Consider the following 19,147-nt stretch of genomic DNA (forward strand, 5'->3'; position numbering starts at 1 on the left):
TCACTCCACATAAAATGTAATAAATAAATCATATAATACAAAAACCAACTATTCACATTTCAACTTTTAACTATTTAAAATTTCAACTTTTTCCTTTTAAACAAATTTAAAGTGAAACAACACAAAACACTGCAAACCACAACACAAATATAAATTAAAATATGAAAACAAAAAGAAGATATATATTCTCTGTCATATGGGCCTGCATGAATAAACTTTCTGAATCCTTTATCATCCACAACTGAAAATAGTTGTGGATGATTACTATACCTTTCTAATGTGAAGTTGTTGTCTCTGGCTCTCTTCCTCTCTCTCTCCCTCCTGCTCTGTTCCTGTGCTACTGCGAGTGTAACTACCGCCCCTCCCCCCTCTTCCCAGCGCAAAGCACAAGGCTCGTGTGCAGAGTGAAGAGGGTGAGAGAAAGAAAAAAAAAAACCACGAGTCGGCTCGCGTCGTTCACTTCAAAAAGTCGGATCTAAGAGCCGTTTCGTTCGCGACCGACACATCACTACAATAAAGTTTTATCGGCTACACGTTTCAGCATCTCGCTAGCACTACAGAAGCACAGCTGCTAACTTTTTTTGAAGTTTGGAGTAATTTTGCATACAATGTTTCAAACAGCTCGACGAATATGACAGAGACTGTCTCTGTGCAGTTTGACACACAGCCTGCTAGTTAAGGACTTTATATTAAAGAGAGGAAAAACAACTGATGTGAAAACAGTAACACGTACAGAGGACACGAGGACGGTGACGCTATTTTTGAAAGGTAAGCGCTATATATCTGATAATCTGGTGCATTGCTTTATTGTTATTTACTCAAAGTTTACACTGGAATGAAAGTGATGATATCAATGGTTACGGTTAGATTAGGTCCTGGGTGTCAAAAATATGGTCTGCGGGCCAGAATTGGCCAGTCAAAGGGTCCAAACCAGCCCATTGGATGGGGAAACCTCAAATAAGGAGGGAATAAAGGCTGGACCTTTAACCTTAAACCAGTTTACAGACAAAGACATAATCCATGGCCTGTCATATGCCAAAGTAAGCAAGATCATAAGAAAATTGTGTTTTTGTTGTCATTATTTAATTTAATAAACGAAAGGTTCCTTTTTCTAATTTTTGCTATGTAACTTTGCACTGTCAACTTTCTGCTGTAACAAAACAAATTTCCCATGTGTGGGACTAATAAAGGTTATCTTATCTTCTCTTAAAGACCTTTATTTTTTATAGTGTAAGATAGGCGTGACAGTAATTTTCTAAAGCAACCTTTTTTATATAATGTAGCAAAACTGAGATTTCTTGTTAAAATTACACCTCTTGTCCTTATGATTTCTCAAGGATTAAATATAGAAACTTCTAGGTTATTAGTATATACAGTAATCATTGTAATGAAAGTTAATTCAGGTAATGCTTCTAAATACGTGCCCAGATGTGTTTCAGTATTGCTGCTTAGTAATAGGACGCCTGTAGAAGGAGGGATCAGTTTGAATTTCAGAAAGATATTCAGTAATATTTATTTTACTTATCTATGATGGAGTCATTTCCCACATTTTCCTCCTTCACAGGAACTTAAGGATCCTCCATCCCAAACTCACCTTAACCCCCGGTTGCTACATAAAAGGATGTTTTTAGCAGCTAGGCTATTTTAACTGTGTATATAACATGTTTTTGCGTATGTTACTCTAGAACAGCGGTCCCCAACCCCCGGGCCTCGGACCGGTACCGGTCCGTGAGGCAAAAAAGGTTGGGGACCGCTGCTCTAGAAAACTCAGTCATTGTAACAGGTTTTCATACTTCTTGTTCCTGTTGGATGGAGTCAGAATTATTTCTAGTTTGTATATTTAATAGAAGACAGTGTCATGTGGTGCAGTAGTGATACTGCGTGTTTAAATAGTAGTAGGACACTATTAGAGCTCAGAGGTCATATCAGGATATACAGGCTGGTTTTAGTTTGGTTACTGTCGTGGCTACTGGACGGACTCACGCGCAGACTGAGTTCTTTGCAATCAAAAGAAGACAGTTTATTTACAACAGGGAACATCTCAGTGCTATATATATGTACAGTGAGTTGGGAGGGGGGGTCCAGGGCTCCAGGGAGAGGGGGTAATCCACACACACGCTTCTTCTTCAGCACAGTCACTGCCACAGCTCCTCCGCACACACTCACTCCTCTTCAGCCGCACTCGCTCCAAAACTCCACTCACGCCGCAACACACAAGAAGGGTCCGTAATCTGGTCCAGGAGGGGGATATCTACATACAGAATACAATAATTAGTACAGACTGAGATTTCTGATGAAGACAAGAGCAAGAACTCAGGAGATTCAACATTCCAGGGGCAAACTGCTCTGTGCCACTGCCTTAAATAGCAGCTGGGGAAACTATGGAGGACCACAAGAGCCACGCACATCGAAATAAAGATTTCTGTGCTTAAATAATGAATTGTAGAATAAATTCTGCATTTGTAAATTCATTTTTGAATTCCAATTTAATAAACTGCATTTCAAAATCCTTTTTACAATTGAATGATGGTTCAAGACTTTTGCACAGTAGTCTACATTTGAAAAAAGAAAGGGAAGCAGAGAAAATATTTCTGACACAATCAAAGCATTATTCAGCATTCACTTCAGATATACACCCATTTTACATGGAGGTTTCTACTTACTGTTTTCCCCTCTTTGTCACTAATATTTGCCTCATTATTGTCAAAAAACTATTAAATTAAAAATTATACCGAAACCAAAGACAAGTAGCAGAGTGAAGTATAAAAGCTGCTTTCTACATCTGACCAGCTGACTGCAAAATTAAATAAGACAGTATATATAATACAGCTGTCGATCTGTGGAATCAGCAGCCCAATACAGAAGGTTGGGATCAGCTCTCCGTTTGAACGTCCAGTCTCAGATGCCAGTAATACTCTTATAATACTCTTAACACTTTTATAGCATGAAAGGTCAGGGTTTTTGTACAGGCAGGTACAGGAAATTTTCATCCAGCCTTCAAGATACACTGGCAAACTCCCAGTTGACAAACAAAACCAAAGCCAATGCAGGCAGATGATAAAGGTTAAACAGCTGATAAGAGGCCATAAGCAGATTTAGGCGGATAGAAGCCGATGGAGATGGGAAATGTTGGGCAACTCTGAGCTGGCTGAAGTTTACTCTGGAACCGGATAATAACAGCTTGGTTTGTGGTGACTCATTGATTCATTATCAAGTAATCTATGAGAATAAATACAGTGCTGTGCAAAAGTCTTGATCCACTGCTCATGTTTTTCCCCTCCATAAAAGGCTGATGGTGTACTGTCCTCGCTCCCTCTGAGCTGATGAGCAACATGGACACCTAAGTTTGTGAATGCAATAGCTAATTATCAGATTGATAGCATATCTACTAATAATCTCAGATTAGTTTGAATGTCTGTAGCATCTCAACAGCAGAATAGAACTACTGCTCATTTGCTGTGGTTTTTCAGGCCTGACACTTCTTTTTCTTTTCCCTCAAAGATATGTCAAGTTTTCAGCTAATATCTTTATGGGGACTTTGATGTTGCAAAAATATGATTTTATAACTGACAGACTGTTTTATTTTTGGCAGTTTTCATCAAATTATGTTTTTGTGACAAGCAGCTACTAACACAATACCTAAAAATACTGTTTTAAATTGTTTCTTTGCCAAGTTGTCTGTTATATGCAGACAAAATACTGGTTCATCCCATGAGTTAGGTGCATTTTTTTTATACTTAAATAATTCATAGATCAATGTTAAGTCGCATTCAAGAAAGTCGGACACCTTGGAAGCAACAGAGAAGAAATGAGGGGTGACTGGAGACTTTTCCACAGTATTGTAACTCAAGTGTGGAAAATATTTTAGGATTTCCACATAAGCTTGAATGAAAATGTTCTTTCTTCTTTGTCTTTTATTTCCTTGCCTCACTCATCTTCCTTGCACTTTCCTCCCGTCTCCTGCTATTTTTCCCCCAGGGTCTCGGTAGTCTCTCATTCCAGAGATTCCACCAGAGGACGCTGTCTGCCTTCTCATCGCAAACAGCCCAGTTAACCTGTTATGCTGCTGCCATTGTCATTGCCATACTGGGAATCCCTCCTGTCCTCATCGGGGCTGTTGCTGCCTCCACAGGTGGGATTTTCTGACACTGTATGTAACGTGTAAAGTGCAGGTAACACATTTTCATCTTAAGGTTTCACAAAGCTATTTTTAAACACTGAGTATTTATATTATATACCAGCTGAAATCAGCTGCTGATAATGACAAATACTGTCGATAAATACATGCTATAAGGATCAAACTATGACACTATGAGTGATTGTGAAATGTTTTCACACGCTCCTGTTTACTTTACTGCAGCATGTTGTTTTATGGAGCATTTTGATTTGGTTTCATCCCGATTCCAACCACAACAGAAAGACATTCATATTAACATTCATATAACATATCAGTTCATATTAACATACTCTGCTGTTCTTTGAAGTGACTAACGGTTATCAGTGTTGCCAACTCCTCAGTAAGGAAAATCGCTATTGGTTGTCCTAAAAGTCGCTAGAAGTCACTAAATGATGTCATCGCCTAATTTGCATAATTGGTCATGCTAATGTAATTGTAACCTACGTTGTTGGAGAGAGAAATAACATCGTGGAAGAGACATAAAGTCAGTATAAAACGTCCTAAATGCATTTAGAAATTATTTAAAACTACAAATTAAATTTCTTTTAGCAATTATTGTTTTTTAATTTCATAATTCCAACCCTGCTTCTTTATCCGGGCTTGGACTGGCAAAAGTGACCCGAAATTGGCACTCTGGGGGAGTTACTTTGTGAGTGTGTGTGTGTGTGTGTGTGTGTGTGTGTTTATAAGTAGTTTTAAACCTTGTGATCCACAAAACAGCATAACAGTAAAATGAGATCTGACCGCGTTACAGTCAGTGCGGGAGCAGCGGCTTCGCTCATGCGCGATTCATTTGCAGTTTGGACGCATAGGTGGGAACATCTCCTGCCCTGATAGCAGCAGGGGGAGGACTATCCTCTGCCCGTGAGCGCTTTAGCACGGGTGGTCAAAGGAGCTTGCAAAGAAAAGCGTCTGGACTTCTTTAAGTTGCTTGAAGATGTTTCACCTCTCATCCGAGAAGCTTCTTCAGTTCTAAGGTCAAATGGCCGAGAGTCCCAGATTTAAACCCAGTGGGAGTATCCCCCCAAAGAGGGACAAAAGGACCCCCTGATGATCCTCTAATCACCTGAGCCAAGGTGTGAAAGCGGGTGTGGGACCTAATCAGCCAGGGTTTCGGGTGAGCTCATTGTGAAACCTGGCCCCACCTTGTCATGCGAAATCCTGAGGTCAGATGGCCCAGGATGTGAGTGGGCGCTAAGGCGTCTGGGGAGGGAACTCAAAACTGGATTATAGATGGCAGACAGTTGGTGTCGTAAACCACCGCCTCTGTTCAAAGATGGTCGCTCACAGTGGACATAGATGGCCTCTTTCACTCCTCTTTCAAACCATCTGTCCTCTCTGTCCAAAATGTGAACATTGGCATCCTCGAAAGAGTGACCTTTATCCTTTAGATGCAGATGAACTGCTGAGTCTTGTCCTGTGGAGGTGGCTCTTCTATGTTGTGCCATGCGCTTGTGAAGTGGCTGTTTGGTCTCTCCAATGTAGAGGTCTGGGCATTCCTCGCTGCACTGTACAGCATACACCACGTTGTTAAGTCTGTGTTTTGGAGTTTTGTCTTTCGAGTGAACCAGTTTCTGTCTGAGTGTGTTGCTGGGTCTGAAGTACAATGGGATGTCGTGCTTGGAGAAAACTCTCCTGAGTTTTTCTGATACACCGGCTACATAGGGGATGACAATGTTGTTGTCATCCCCTATTCAGTTTCTGTCTGGGGATGACAATGACAATGTTGTTGTCATCCCCTATTCTTTAGCCAAAGGACTCAATTTTGCCATCTCTCCGCAACAGTTGCCCATAGTGGACCTCATCACAGCCACAGAAACCGCCATACGGATTAATAAATTATCACAGACAGAAGCAGAGCAAATCAGGATGAAAGTCTCAGCCACCCTCTCCAGTGCCAAAGTCCCTCCGTCTAACCTCACATTACAAGAAAAGAAGGCCGTCGCTTCCCTGAGCAAAGACCACAACATCACTATATTACCAGCTGATAAGGGAAGGTGCACCGTGGTCCTAAACACAACAGACTACCACACAAAGATCACTACTCTCCTCAGTGACAACAACACCTATGAAGCCTTAAAGCGAGACCCCACAAGCAGCTACAAAAAGAAAGTTATAGCTTGCCTTCAAGACCTTGAAAAGAACAGAATCATTGACCGCATTACATATCACCGCCTTTATCCAGGGGATGCCATACCCTGCATTTATGGACTTCCTAAAATCCACAAGGAAGGGGTCCCACTCAGACCCATAGTCAGTAGCATAAACTCAGCCACTTATAACATCGCAAAACACCTTGCTACCGTCCTAGCACCTCTTGTGGGGAACACCCCACACCACATCAAGAACTCCACCGACTTCACTGACAAGGTCCAGAACCTTACCCTGGACCCTTTCACTCCTCTTTCAAACCATCTGTCCTCTCTGTCCAAAATGTGACTGAAGAAGTCACTTGGATGAGTGACGAAACGTTTCTCCTACAAAACGCTACGTCCAGATGAACAGATTCAACTTTTGGAGATTTACTTTCCTGGATGATTGAGAATGCATCAAGACGTTTTAACCCACTTTGGCAAGGACTGCCTAAAGCTTGTACGTCAGTATGAGCAAACAGCACGTAAGATGGCGGACTACAGGAACCACCTAAGATTCAGCCTCAGATGCCGACAAAACAGGATTACTCCTAAGAGTCTGCAAATGAGCTCTTCAGTTAAAGGCTTCAGGCCAGGACTCTGCAGTCTATTTACACCTACAGGCCAGTGGACACTCTTTCAATGATGAGGATGTACACATCCTGGACAGGGAGGAACGCTGGTTTGAGCGCGGAGTCAAGGAGGCCATTTACGTGAAGAGGGAAAGACCATCTCTGAATCGAGGAGGGGGCCTAAGGGTACATCTTTCGCCATCTTACAATGCTGTGATTGCAGCCATTCCCCAACTCTCTGTGAATGGTACTCATGGCCATTGATCAGTGTTCTTTGATCAGTGGGTTTTGGTCAGTGATTGTTGATCAATGGTCATGGGAATTTGCATAATTATGATTAAGGAACTGACCTCACAGCCCATTGTTCCTTCAGTGGGCTGGTTCAGTCATTATGCAAATGTCCTGTTTATAAGGTTTGGGGAAACCTGCAGTCAGCTGAGACTGAAGAAGTCACTTGGATGAGTGACGAAACGTTTCTCCCACAAAACGCTACGTCCAGATGAACAGATTCAACTTTTGGAGATTTACTTTCCTGGATGATTGAGAATGCATCAAGAAGAAGTGGAATCCTTCACTGTGCACATTAACACTGTGGATAAAAACATCAAGTTCACCAGGGAAGACACAAAGGATAACTGTTTGCCTTTCCTGGACTGCGCCGTGCACATTGAAGAGAATGGCAACCTCAACATCGAAGTTTACCGGAAGCCCCCACACACGGACCAGTACCTCCTCTTTGACTCCCATCACCCTCCGGAACACAAACTTGGAGTAATTAGGACCCTACACCACCGGGCAGGACATGTTCCCTCTAAGCCTGAGGGAAAAAAGAAGGAACACACACATGTAAAGGAAGCACTCAAAACATGCGGTTATCCTAATTGGGCGTTTATAAAGTCAGCAAAGAGGCACAGAAAAGAAGATCAGACACCAGCGAGGGAGGATAAGAAAGACAGACGCAACAACGTTGTCATCCCCTATGTAGCCGGTGTATCAGAGAAACTCAGGAGAGTTTTCTCCAAGCACGACATCCCAGTGTACTTCAGACCCAGCAACACACTCAGACAAAATCTGGTTCACTCGAAAGACAAAACTCCAAAACACAGACTTAACAACGTGGTGTATGCTGTACAGTGCAGCGAGGAATGCCCAGACCTCTACATTGGAGAGACCAAACAGCCACTTCACAAGCGCATGGCACAACATAGAAGAGCCACCTCCACAGGACAAGACTCAGCAGTTCATCTGCATCTAAAGGATAAAGGACACTCATTCGAGGATGCCAATGTTCACATTTTGGACAGAGAGGACAGATGGTTTGAAAGAGGAGTGAAAGAAGCCATCTATGTCCACTGTGAGCGACCATCTTTGAACAGAGGCGGTGGTTTACGACACCAACTGTCTGCCATCTATAATCCAGTTTTGAGTTCCTTCCCCAGACGCCTTAACGCCCACTCACACCCTGGGCCATCTGACCTGAGGAATTCGCATGACAAGGTGGGGCCAGGTTTCACAATGAGCTCACCCGAAACCCTGGCTGATTGGGACCCACACCCGCTTTCACACCTTGGCTCATGTGATTAGAGGATCATCAGGGGGTCCTTTTGTCCCTCTTTGGGGGGATACTCCCACTGGGTTTAAATCTGGGACTCTCGGCCATTTGACCTTAGAACTGAAGAAGCTTCTCGGATGAGAGGTGAAACATCTTCAAGCAACTTAAAGAAGTCCAGACGCTTTTCTTTCTAAGCTCCTTTGACTACGATGACCTGGATGACTGAGAACCTTCACAGACATTTTGGCACGAGTGAGGTGCCCACCGCAGCACCCGCTGCTTGTTAACAGTAAGAGCGATACGCGCTTTCACGTCAAAATGTCATCATAAATAAGTCTCCAATAACACCAGAAAAAGTCGCAAGCTTTGTCGCTAGTTGCTTTTTAGAAAAAAAAGTCACTAAGGGGGTCTGAAAACTCGCTAAATATAGCGACAAAGTCGCTAAGTTGGCAACACTGACGGTTATGGTGCCACGGTGGGTTACATCATAGGTCTGACTCTGAGGATCCTGCTGGGAGAAAATGCTGTTGGGCTTAATGTTGTTCTTCAGCTTCCCGGTTGCACACTCAAAGATGGCATCTATGTCCAAAAAGCCCCTGTGAGAACGGTGACCATGCTGTGCACTTTGGTAACCATCTTAGTTTTCTCCTTTCTAGCTTCGCTCATGTTCAACCACAGACTGTTACCTGAGAGATGGGACAGTTTCAAAGTAAAACGTGCCGTTACTGTGTCAGCAGCAAATCCTGTCACACAGAATCACAAAGAGGAAAGTGATTGTGAGGGTGACGAGAACAACCTTGCAGCCAATTCTGCAGACTAGAACATAACTGCTTTCCTTTGCTTTTGTAAAGGATTTAAGAGGCCCGCTTTGTATTAGAATCCTAATTATTTACAGAAATAACAACCCGGTAATCCTGTCATTTTATACTGTTGGTTTTGTTTGTTGAAGTTAGTTTCTTCTTCACCAAACTTGGGGAGAAATCTTCAAAAGAAAAAACGTTTTCCAAACTGTTCCAGAACCACGTCTCTTACAGGGTTATCCACAGACCACAACAATTAACTTTAAATCTGTATTTTAATTCGCTTTAATCCTAATAGTATGACTGACAGTTGCATATTTTGTCAACCTTTCCGCATTTTTTATAGTTTCTTAAATAAACCTTTTCTGGTTTGGTGGCCAGGTTTTGTTTAACTTTGTTTCTCCTTAAAGAATTTTTCTTTACATAACTTGTCAGAAAAATGTCAGAATCAGTCATTTCGGATATTATAAGGATGTCTCTCACACTCTACCCAGATGCTGCCCTCGTAAAAACATCAGGCTGTATATAAAACATTAAAATAACCACTGTGCCCATTGGTTTATAAAGCCTCAACATTAATATTTTAAATGCCACCATGTTGGTTTTTTGGTGCCAGAAGTAATCACATGTAATCGAATGGAGTACTCAGATATCAGATAATGCTAGCAAGTTGCATTTTTACACATGCAAACACACATATCTGCTAATTTAGGTAGAGCTAAATTTCACACTAGACAAATAGGTGAATTTCACCCACTAAAATTACAGCACACACTTTACCACACAGCAGGTCATGTGATGAAAATTCTCCAAAAGGCATCAACGATACAAACACAGTCAACTAAACCCACTGGACACAGTGACCGCGCCCCTAAACCCCAAAATCCAGCAGGTGCACCACAGTGACCGCCGACCGTTTAAGAGCTCCAGTTGTGAATATCCCCTCATTTTCCCCATCAATGTCTCAAAACCTCTTACCTAAAGATTTTTAAGCCTACCAGGTTCAAGGTGAATCATGTCCATAAAAAGACTTGACTTGGATCAAAAAAATAAAAGAAAACAAATATAAAGGCTAAGATACAAGATTACTTACTTTTAACATTGAACACTAACCCCATAACCCAGTGCAGAGCCTAGATTTGACAACAAAGGACTTTCCCTCTTGAATTTAATCCTTTTAATTAGTGTACTGTTGTATAATAATAGTTTTGAATAGTTTGTGTTGTGTGTGGCTGGTAGAGCCTATTTATCAGCACAGTAGAGTGCTTTGTTCCTGCAAAAACTTTGTTGACAGCAATCACCGCTCTCGTGGTTTCTGATGTTTTGCGCTCACGCCTGTTTAAACATTTTCATGTTAACATGAGCTTCCACTCATCAGCGTTTTGGTTTAGGACTGGGGGTAAAGTAGCTGTTTTCTGAAACTTTTTCTTAAGACGAGGTTGAGATCATACAAACGTGTTGTTGCTGCAGAAGAGAATGCCAACTCATGTCTCTCCAGGTTAATCCAATAAAACCAATGAAACCAGTGCCATAACCGAGAAGGGTTCCTGTCTACACCAACATGGCCAGCAGCTTCATGAATTTTTTGCCATACTTGGCACTGGAACACAAAACTTGTAACCAGTCCTCATGGATGAGCTGAACCTTACAACACAATACCTTTTCCTTCACCAGAAATGCTTTTTGTTGCTGCAAGAGTTTCTGTGCCCCATACGACATAATGGCCCTCTTACATGTAGTTCACTCTGCACTCTGGGCCATTCTCCTGTTGCAGGCCCAGGAGCTGATGCTGTTGGAAACCTGTAGAAAGCGTCCACCTTAATGTTGCTCCCACCCAAACAATATTTGATGTTGTAACTGAAGGATGCAGGTTGGGTAAGCCAATGCAGTTCTGCTGTACACAGGCAAGAAGTCTGCAAATGAGCAACAGGATTACTGCCTGTATACACTCTAAATCATGCCTGAGGCGGGTAGTATTTAAACTTTAAATGGCTTCCTATTTAAGGGTAACCAACTCCCGTTTGAAAGAGCTGTAATTGCCATCATTTAGTACTACAGGCTGTCAGCTTCAGCTGACATAAATTATAACCTGTTCCTGCCCCTGACTGGTCGCGTCTGTGTATACAATGAATAATAAAGCAAGTTCACAACAACTTTCAATATTTAGTATTTACTGATGTTCACACTTAGCTAGATTAACGTGATGGTGTTGTGTTTAGTATGTTGCTTTGTTTTTGTTTGGTTTTTTTTTTTTGCTTGTCTTCTCTTCTTTTTCTCTCAACAGGTGATCCAGGAGATTTTTTTTCCTTTTTTTTTTTTCTTTCTCTTTGTCTTTGTAAGTGCCCTTTCTCACTGTCTCTTTTCCCTTCTGTTTTTCTTTTCCTTCCTCTCTTTCTTTCTCCCTTTCCTATCCCCCAGTCATGTCTGTCCCATCTGTAACAACTGAAAATAAAATAAATAATAACAACAAAGTTTGATCAAATGGACCAATACGGCAATGCCATGATGATCCATTTGGCAAAATAAATCCATTTGGTATCCTTGTTGGTCTTCAGACAACAATTCTGACGGCTAAAGAACCAAATGGGACAGACAAAAAAAAAAAAATAATAAAAAAAATAATAATAAAGCAAGTTGTTTGGCACTCAAACAAAGAGACAGTCAACCATTCACACCCACAATGACTGCCAATTTTGAATCACCAATTAAATTTATGCCATGTACCCTGTGGGAGGAAGCTGGAATACCTGGAAAGACAGGTATTCTGGCTTTCTCCATGCGTCTCTCGGAGACGCAGGGAAAGATCCCAGCTTCTATCTGTGAGGCAACAGTGTTCTAACAAGCATGTGTCTGGCAGAGATAGATGAGGTTATATAGGACCTCAAAAGGCAACTTAGTTCAAAATGGGTCAGTCTATTCTTAAACAGGAGGGCTATGTCATGAATTTGGACACACAAGTCTTGAAGAGAGTAGTCTCATGAAGACTCTAACAGCAGCCATGAGGTTTGAGAACCAGAAATACTTAATGACCGTTTAGCGACTGATGCTTTGCTGGAGTTGTTCTGTCTTTCAAATTGCTGAAGATAGCTTTGAAGTTAAAAGATGGAACATGTTTTAACCTCAAAGCTATAACATGAGAAAAAAAAGCCCTGCAAATTCAATATTTTGTCATCTAGACCAGCGGTCCCCAACCCCCGGGCCTCGGACCGGTACCGGTCCGTGAGTCGTTTGGTACCGGGCCGCGAGAGTTGAGGCTCAGGTGTGGAATGTGTGGTTTTCAGGGTTTTTATCAGTTTTCACCGTTATTTTGTTATCGTTTTTATCGTTAACTCGGTTTTCCTGGGTCTTTTCACGTGTGTTATGAATAAATCTTCTTTTTTTCGGTACCGGCACTAGTTTTATTTTGTTGTATTTATCCGCGACACCTTATTGCCGGTCTGTGAAAATATTGTTGGGCATAAACCGGTCCGTGGCGCAAAAAGGGTTGGGGACCGCTGATCTAGACCATGTTTTTAGAAAAAAAAAAGGTTAAATCAAGGGCAGCGGGATTGGCTCCTGGCCTTGATTAGAGACCTTCAAATATAAAACTTAAGGTTCAAGAAGCGCCTCCAACAAGAAAACTCATTCACTGATCTGAGTGTATATAAGAGCTTTCTTAGTATCAAGTCACTTTGATATGAAGTGCTCTGGCAGGTAAATTACATGTGTTGTGGCATGTTGTGGTGTGCAAATACAGTTGCAAATGCAGCTGGTAACGCTACCGTCGCAGTCAAATGTTGCAAAATAACATTTTTGGTAAATGAAAACTCATCTTTTTTAATCTGACGCTCCACCAATACACCAGCACAAAGTGTACTTTACAAAAGTGAACAAAGTATCTGAAGTGAGACACACTGTGCGTTGCTACAAAATACCAGAGGACAGTCTCAGATTAGAGCAATGTATTGTTGTTTATCTCCTGTTGGTTTATTACAGGATTATTAATACGCCATTCAGTGTTTGCTGAACTCATGAGGACATCAGACACCGCTGTTGCCAACTTGAGTAAGAAATAACCAAAAATCTCTCTTCTTTCCTCTTTAGCATCCATCATATGCCCACACCTTCCTTTGTCATGGGTCTTATTCTTAATCGCTGCACTCATTATATAATTACTCATGTTTCCATTTCCTCTTCTGCTCTGTGTTTGACTAAATTAACCTCCATTATCCTTGCAGTTTAACTCTTAGTGCTGTGCACCTTCCTGCCTGGTTCATGACGAGTTTAATGAGTTGCAGTAATCTGGATCCCTCCTTGGATGTGAACCTATCTGGTGACTTGAATTATTTATTTGGTGCAAAGTGTCTCATGACAGCTTTGGCCTTTTTCTAAAAAAGCCACTATTGTTCAGATGATTAAAGTTATGCATTTACTTATCATTTTAATATTAATAACAAATGTGACCAGCAGAAGAATAACAGTGATGCAAATACCTGACAGTGTGCTGCATTTATTTTAATAGCACCAAGCTAAAGGGGCACATTAAGAATTGTAATTTTAAGCTGGACCTGTGTTAGGCAACATAACTGAGTCACACACAAGGATGTTTATTCATTTAGTCACATTTCTCTAATGCTTATTCCAAAGGCCAGACTGGATTGCAGATATGCCGTTCAGTGTTTGGTTTAATCATACACAAATAATTTCAAGGGCAATAACAATAACCAGTGATTATCTTTTTACTGAAGACAACATAACTGATAATAATAATAGTGTTATTAATAATAATAACAATAATAATCATATGTTAACGGTGAAACATGCTTTTTAGTGGGTGACCTTTTTGTGTGTCTACATCAAGTGAAATGAGCTGTTCATATTGGATTAGGAGGTTATACTTTTTGATCAAGTGTTACTGAAACACAGGAAGGAGAGAAGACTTTAGAAGTGGTTCTGTCCACTGACAGATCTTTGAAAATGTTTTTAAAAAGCAACAAACTGTTACATTAACATAATGAGCAAGCTACAACTAACCATGCATTTTATTTCACAGACATATTCATCTTGTGCTAATCAGTGCTCTGTGTTTATACTGCATAATACTACCAAACATATGTATTACCACTGAGACCAACATCTTTTCAACATTTGTGGGAAGATGCTTGGTAATTCAACCAGTCACATGGCATTTTGACATGTAGATGTAGTACAGACGACCTGCTGAAGTTATAACTGAGCATCAAAATGAGACAGAAAGATGGTTTAAGAAACACTGATGCCAAATAAGCAGGTCTGAGTATGTTAATAGCTGCGGATCTACTGGGATTTTCCCACACAACTGTCTCTAGGGTTCACAAAGAAAGATCCAACAAAAAGATAAGCTCATGGGAAGGCAACTCATCCCCAGTGTCAAACCTCAAAGCAGATAGGCTACAGCAGCAGGAGACCATACTTGGTGTCACTCGTGTCAGGTAAGAACAGGAAAATGAGGCTACACTTCACACAGGCCCACCAAAACCGAACAAGATTGGAAAAAGAAGATTGGAAAAATAGTGTCGGTTCTGACGAGTCTTAAATTCTGATTTTGGATGGTAGGGCAAGAATTTAGCATAAAAAACATAAAAGCATGGATCCATCCTGGTTTCAGGCTACTGCTGCTGTAATGGTGCACAGATTTTCTTGGCACACTTTGGAGCATTTTTTAAACTCCACAGCCTGCCTCAGTATTGTCACCGTCCACCCCTTTATGACCATCTTCTGATGGCTGCTTCCTGTATAACGTGCCATGTCACACAGCTCAGATCATCTCAAACTGGGTTGTTGAACGTGACAATCAGCTCACTGCTGTCAAATGGCCTCCAGGGTCACCAGATTGCAATCAAAGAGATCACCGTTGAGATGATTTGAAACAGATGATTCTGCAGCATTTGGAGAGGCTACCATGTCAGTATGGACTCAAACCTCAGAATGTCTCCTTGAATCTTTGCCATGAAGAATTAAGGCAGTTCTGAAGGCAAAAAGGGTTCAACCTGAGTTTTTTTGCAAGGTGTACCTATAAAACCAGTGAGTGTATATTATGACACCTAAAACTAAATTGCATTCTAATTTTTCATCTGTTTGTATTTCAGTATTCTCTCTTATTTCCTCTTCTTTTATGGGTGAGCTCTTTACGTCATACATGCCCTCATGTTGTTGCTAACTGTTATGTCATTCACGAGTCACTTTGTTTGTTTTACCCATATTCTTCTACTTTCACATTTCCACAAATTCCCAGCAGGTGTCTCGTAAACCTAACCTGGATGTGTCTTTAAGCTGGAATTTCACCCTCTTCTTTCCCCCTTGTCTTTACTGCTGTGTTGTTAAGCTTTGGCAGTTCTCATTCTTAACCTTTCAGAGCCTGTGGCTGTTTCTCCATTCAAACCTGTTTCTCTGTTAAACACATTCCTGTTTTCAATCTTCTGCTTTTGCTCCCCTGAACTCGTGTCAGTCTGTCCCAGCATCTGTCATCTCCCCACGCCTCTCCTACACACACTACCTGCTGCCATTTCCTCACAGTTTTTCACTTCTACTCTGTGTGTGACTTCATGTTTGTATTTTAACTCTTTGTGCTCATAATAGTTGTGTTGAATTACAGTAATGTGGCCAATCCCACATCCCTCCTCGGATGTGGGATTGCTGACTTGGATGTGGGATTGCTGACTTGAATTATTTATTTGATGTAAAGTACTAAAAACAGCCACGGGTTTCTAGATGACAGAAGAAAATGACAAAAATCTGACCTGCAGAGCAACAATCAGGTAAATGCTCTGACTGTGCGGTGCATTAAAAGGATGGATGAAGAACTGTCATTGAAAAATGCAGTTTGAGAGAATGCCTTCTGTTAGGCAATATAACGACTCAAACACAAAACAAGGAAGGCATTTGCACATTCACTTTCATTCATTACACGTTTCCTTTCTTCTCATTAAACACAGAGATGGGGAAGATTGTGAAAGTGTGATTTAATTATGTCTTTGCATTTCCTATGGAGTTGATCTGTTACTAAAAAAAAACTTAGACATCATCTGAGTTACTGAATATCTTAAGAAAAGCTTTCTAATTTTCTGAAATATTACCATTCAAAACCACTTGGTATCAACTTGCTGCTCTGTACCAAAGTCTGCCTGTGCATGACAAGTGTTTCCTCTATCTCACCACTTTTTTTCATATCTATGTGTGGTAACCCTCAACACCATGTCACAGTTTTTCTTTCAATTTATTAAAGTGCTCACGCCCCCCTGGTTTTCATAGTGCAACAGATTGTCTATTTCTGAATAAACGTAATGTGACATAAGAGAGAAAAGACACTCGTGTGACAGAGACGTCATGGAAAAACACTGAGCCAGCACTCTCGTGGAGTAGCAGAGAGAGCCAGCTGGTACGGTGTGTGTGCACTGCTGACAGAGATGTTGGTGCAAACAAGCAGGGAAAGCATGTATAAAAAAAGCACGTTGTTGTTTCACCTCAGGAACAAGGATGTGTTTTTGTTTTTACCGTTGAGCAGAGCGTGCACAAAATGCCACGGGATACAGTGAAGACACTGATGTCTGTACGAATAAAGGCTAGGAAAACCAGGCCTGCCCTGCATCTGCATATAGAAGCAGGTTTCAAATAAGAAGCTTTTTGCCCTTGCCATCAAAATGTCAGGTAGCTTACAACCTCTAAATTAACTAAAATGTATAAAACAGGACTCTACTGCTGAGTGTGCATGTGATGTCAAGTTGAGGTTTTTGCTTTTTTAAGGATATTACAGCCTTTTCAAAGCGCACACTGCTGATTGGCACCAAAACAACATTTTACGAGCAGTATGTGGGTGTGTCACCATCACTGAAGTGAAACGCTGCCGGCATGGTACACCTTGTAAGCACACAGCAGCATTCTGATCATGTCAGGATTTGAGCTGCACATATTTTGTATCCGAACATTGTTCTTCAAATAAAGCAAGAATTTTAATATCGCTTGTTTTACCCCCTCTCTTTTTACCACCATGCAGCTGAGTCACTACACGTATAACCAGGAAGGAGACTTTGGTTGTTAGTCTTTGCAAAGTCCACTTAATCCTTTTATATCCAGGGAAGAATGATGCATTAAATAAACACTGACAAAGAGTGGATTAAATTTTAGAGGCAAACGTTCAGTGTCGCAATGAAATCATAATGATTTTTCTGTTAAGTTGTGGTCTTAGGTGGTGCTAAAACTCAGAGCTGTCTGAAGTTTTTCTCATCTCAACGAAAATGCAAATACTGTCAATTAACAGTAGGTGGGATCGCTCTGTTTCTTCAACCAGCCTCATGTTCAACTCCTGCTTGTTTTTTTCACTCTACTCTTTTGTGCACACATAAGGCCAGCCTTCTTCTGTTTCCGCTCTTTTTCTTCTGTAAATTTCCACCAGCACCACTATAGGAAATCATCTCAAAAGCAGCCTAGTTGTAGTTTTTTTTTTGCAAATGGTTATAATCTATGACTCAAAGCTCTGAATTAGATATAAACAGTGTTAGACATCAATCCTCTATTATATAGTGAGCTTAAGTCAGGTTATTTGTGAGTGGAAAGTTTTAAGTTCAGAACAGATGTTATCACACACAACAGTTAACCTCACAAACATGTAGACATCCTAAGCTGAATTTGCATATGCACCAAACACATATCCTCTATATGTCTATTTTAGTTTTTGTAAGCAAATCACATCTGTTCACTCAGTTCTTTTCTAAAAAGGTCTGATTTTGGTTTGTTTTTCAGTGAACTAAAATGTTTTCACACCACAACAGCAGGCAATCTGTTAAAATCTGGATGCAACTAATAAAAATATCAGAAGAGATGGCACTGAGTATTTCACTGAGTATATCTTCCCTGCTGCTCAGAAAGAATATAGTTCTTTTTAATTTTAATGTATTTTAAGTTAGCTAGTTAGGCATATTTGAAAATCTGTATCCTGGGGTTCTATCAATGTTCAGCTGTCAAATTTGCCCTAGTTATGTGAAGGGTCATAAACTGAGTTTGGCCCTGCTACTGTTCATAACATACACCTGTAGTGAAGGAGTCGGAGCTCATGTTCCAGCATGAGTAACCATCATGTCAAAATCTGTGTCTGTTACATATTTGACATGTTGAAAGCGGACACTCTTCAAAGAGCTATTGAGGTTTTGCAGACACGTGACCACTCACCAATTTTGAGGTGGTTGTCGCTCTGCAACACGTTCTCACTCCCAAAGCGTAACATTTTACGCAAGGTGACAAATTGTCGGTATATTACGCTTCCGGGCACCCAACACGTCCCTATATTACCAGATCGGAAAAAAGAGGAAACATGAGAACCGTTTGGAATGAATCTACACATGTACGTTCGTTTTACTTAAATTGCTTTGGAAAACACTATCTAACATACTTAAAGTGCTGGTTAAGGTTAGGGTTAGGGCTGGAATACATGGCTGGAATGTGTATTACCACGGGAGCGTCATTCCGCTGGATTTCATCCATAACCCGGCGTGTAGCATAAGAACGCGGAAGGTCACCTTTCACGTTCCTCAGGAAGAAGGTGGAGCAGGTGGTCTACTAATCAGAAGGTTTGTAGTTTATTCCCTGGCTGCTCTAGTGTTTAATTATCATGCAGCAAGATACTGAACCCCAAAGTGGCTACTGGAGTCTCAATGTTAGTATAAAGTTTTTAGGCATAGAAAACAAGACCTTATATTAATGTAGTATGTAGTTTAATTGCTCAAGCAGAATATACAAGTCTTATATAAGGAACTGTTCAATTACCTCTGACCATTTCAGATGTATGATAATCATGGTGACAATGTAAATAGGCTTCAGGAAGCATCTGACAACTATTGGTCATGAGGGAAAAATTCGTATTTCCCAACAAGATGCAAGTTATTGTTGAGAAAATAATTGCT

General features: G+C 40.9%; 1 long non-coding RNA gene across 1 annotated transcript; it reads left to right on the forward strand.

Moving 5' to 3' along the window:
• The first annotated feature begins 467 nt into the window (after positions 1 to 467).
• LOC109202381 (uncharacterized) lies at positions 468 to 11,496 on the forward strand. Its single transcript, XR_002062308.2, has 3 exons — positions 468 to 768; positions 3,979 to 4,132; positions 11,008 to 11,496. It is a non-coding gene; the product is annotated as an uncharacterized LOC109202381 (long non-coding RNA).
• The last annotated feature ends 7,651 nt before the right edge of the window (positions 11,497 to 19,147 follow it).

This window comes from Oreochromis niloticus, linkage group LG6 (genome assembly GCF_001858045.2).
Source record: "Oreochromis niloticus isolate F11D_XX linkage group LG6, O_niloticus_UMD_NMBU, whole genome shotgun sequence".
Lineage (NCBI taxonomy): Eukaryota > Metazoa > Chordata > Actinopteri > Cichliformes > Cichlidae > Oreochromis > Oreochromis niloticus.